We start from the raw sequence: 3,337 nt of genomic DNA on the forward strand, positions 1-3,337 counted from the left end.
TGTTGTGGTTTTAAGGGGTTTGAATTTGATGGAAGAGAGGTTTGAAGTGAATGGCAGTGTGGTTGGTTTCGGAAGAGGGTATCTGATTATTAGAGATGTGGAAGCCATGGATGAAGAGTGTTATCACCTTGTTGAGAATGAAAAAAGAAGCTGAATATAATTTGAGATAGATTGATATATTGAACATCATATAAAGTCAGCAGAATCCACATGTCATGGTTTTGCAGATTGCAGCAACTGCTAGCTAGCTATCTCTACCTCTGTTTTTGGTTTCTATATATTTATTGTTATTTGAAGGTATTTCTTTTAGTTGGTTAAATTATTAGGCTTATTATTGTTAGCAGTGTCATCAATAGTCATCATATTATTCTTGTTAGTTATTTCGGTATGGCTAGTGAAGCTACCTAGTAAAGTGTTCTGTATTTATTCAAAGTATGTGGTGTGATGAGGAGGATTTGTGTAAAGCATTAAGGAGTAAGGACCTGTGAGTATACTAAGGAAAGATACACAGCTAAAAACTCAGATGCAATCGATTTTACGTGTTTTACTTAAAATTGATATCTGAAAACCATTAGATGAAAATTTAGTAGTTAAATCATCTAATGGCTCTCAGGTATCAACTTCACGTAAATTCAACTTCACCTGAGTTTTCACCAAGATACATAGTAAAATGTTAAATTTGGTGAAGCAATGCAAGGTAAAAGTTTTAGACCTTTGTATTACTTTTTATTGGGTATGTTTCATACAAAATGTTAAATTTATTTTGTTTTCCCTTCATTTTGTGTGCACCATTTTTAATATCATAAGTAAAAGATACACATAAATAATGTACACAACTATAATATATATAATATTTTAAAACTTCAACGAGTATAATTCTTAAAAAATTTACCTAAATATTGTGTATGTTCTATTTTATACTTCAAATTTGTTAAAAACAAGAAGGTCATTTGAAAAAGGATTTTGTGTATTATGCAATATATGGAATGATATAATATAGAATGATATTTATAGATACTAAGATAATTGAAATAATAAAAACGTAATATCTTATAATAAATATTTAGATATATTAAACAATTCTAATTAATGTTAATTAATTGTAATATATTTTAATATCCTTCCTCAAACTCAAGCCACATACACTTGAGTTTGAAACTTATTGAAAACAACGAAATAGAAAAAAAAAAGCATAAAATAATAGAACAGATGCAGGCAGAACTGTCGGAAGAAAGCGCAGATGAAATGTCACAAGAAAATATAGACGAAACTGCTATAAAAAAAAGTGCAAATAGAACTGTAAGAAACAAGCACAAACGAAACTGTTGAAAGGGAACGCAAACGAACTGATGGAAGGAAATGCAGATGAAATTGACGGAAGGGAACGAAAAATACATGGTTTCTCCATGAGAATAGGTAAGTAAGATATTTAACTCATTAAACTCAGAAAGACACAAGACGGAGAGGATAAGCTAATCGGTGAGGTGAAAAAGCATCATAAGAGTAACCAAAGGCAAAGGAAAATGGCATAGAGCAAAAGTGTAAAAAATACGGTAATTTTACTGAAAGAAAAATAATATATTCTCTTCAATGAGAATATCATGACTCTAATATCATGTTAGAAAAGGTAAAAGAGAGAGAGCAGTAGAGAAAAAATCGAAATAATAAAAATATAATATTTTATAATAAATATTCAAATATATTAAATAATTCTAATCAATGCTAATTAATATGTTTTTGAATGATTTGTTAGGTATATAAAAAAATTATATTCTCAATTTTATGTTTGTTAGAATCTAATATCTATTTAACGATTTATCGTTGGTCAATAGATTGCTGCATGCAGCAGAATTCAATTTTTCGACATTTATTTAAATCGATGAGTGAGCTAATTACTCGACCAATGATAAATGATAAATCCATAAATTATTTCCTAATATTAATGCTTTATTATTTCTGGGTTTCTCGAACAACGATAAACAAATTATTGCCTGCCACACAGTAATGGGCTATCATCAAACCCAAAAATATAATTCAAAATGGCCCCATTGATACCCAAAAAGGGAATTGCACTTTTTTTTTTCCCATTTCATTCTTCAAATTATTTCAAGACCAAAAAGAAAATTATTCAAATAATTTCTTCAATAATTCTATCATCATTTATGGATATTACATTATGCATTATGATTGAACGATGAATAATTTCTACCTGCATACGACACATTCTTTACAAATTTGCAATAAGTTTTTTAACACAAGAAGACAACAGCTAGCCACCATGATAAGAATGCAATTGGAAAATGGAATCAAATGTATATATATATAAGCCAAGCATAATAAATTGGTTAAATTCAAAATGAGCTGATCAGCTGCTATTGCCAACTGGGAGAACAATCAAGGTATTTCCTATATGTTTCTAAAATGAGTTAAATTATTTATTTTTAAGAATTATGATAAAATATAAAATAATTTACAGTGATCAAAATACTTTTATAATCAAATAACTATTTATTAAAGTGAACAAGCTAATTAATTTCTTCTCATATACAGTTTTCTTTTTTAAAGACAATAAAAGTAATTAATTGGGATATTGGTTGAGATAATTAAAGTTATTATTCCATTAAAATTTCAATTTAAAGAGAATTTTTAGTTAATTTTGGTATAGAAATGTTGAATTTGAAAGCATTGATAAAAACTATGTTAAATTTTGATTTATTTTATTCTCATTTAAATTAATTATTACATAAGTTAAAGTTCTATTTTAAAATTATATTCGAGCTTTAATCTAATTTTTAAAGTTTTAATTTACTTAGTTTGATCTTTTAATTTGGTATCCGTGACTCACATAGGGTTTTAAGTGTTTTGTTAGAAAAAAGTTAAGGTAAAAAAATTTTAATATCCGTGACTCACATAGGGTTTTAAGTGTTTTGTTAGAAAAAAGTTAAGGTAAAAAAATTTTTTCTTTTTTTTTCCTTTTGCATTGTATGTTTTTTTTTATTTTTTTAAATAATAAAATCAACAATATAATGTAATAATAATAATAATAAAACACAAATAATGTAATGTAATGTAATAATAATAACATAATGTAATGTAATAATAATAATATAGTAATTGTTTTATATGTCACACAAATATAAATATTTTTTTTTGTGGACTTAAGAAAGATTTTGTGAACTCCTAATTGTTATCGATTTGCTTCCTTTTTTAGTGTGACATACTTCTTTTATATAAATAATATTAAAAAAAACCTAATAATTAAGCTCTTTTAGTTTTTGTGTTAGCCCAATCCAGTTTTTTGAAAAAAAATTTCTTTTAAAAAGTTTAATAATATGTA

The sequence above is a fragment of the Arachis ipaensis genome, chromosome B03 (genome assembly GCF_000816755.2).
Source record: "Arachis ipaensis cultivar K30076 chromosome B03, Araip1.1, whole genome shotgun sequence".
Classification (NCBI taxonomy): domain Eukaryota; kingdom Viridiplantae; phylum Streptophyta; class Magnoliopsida; order Fabales; family Fabaceae; genus Arachis; species Arachis ipaensis.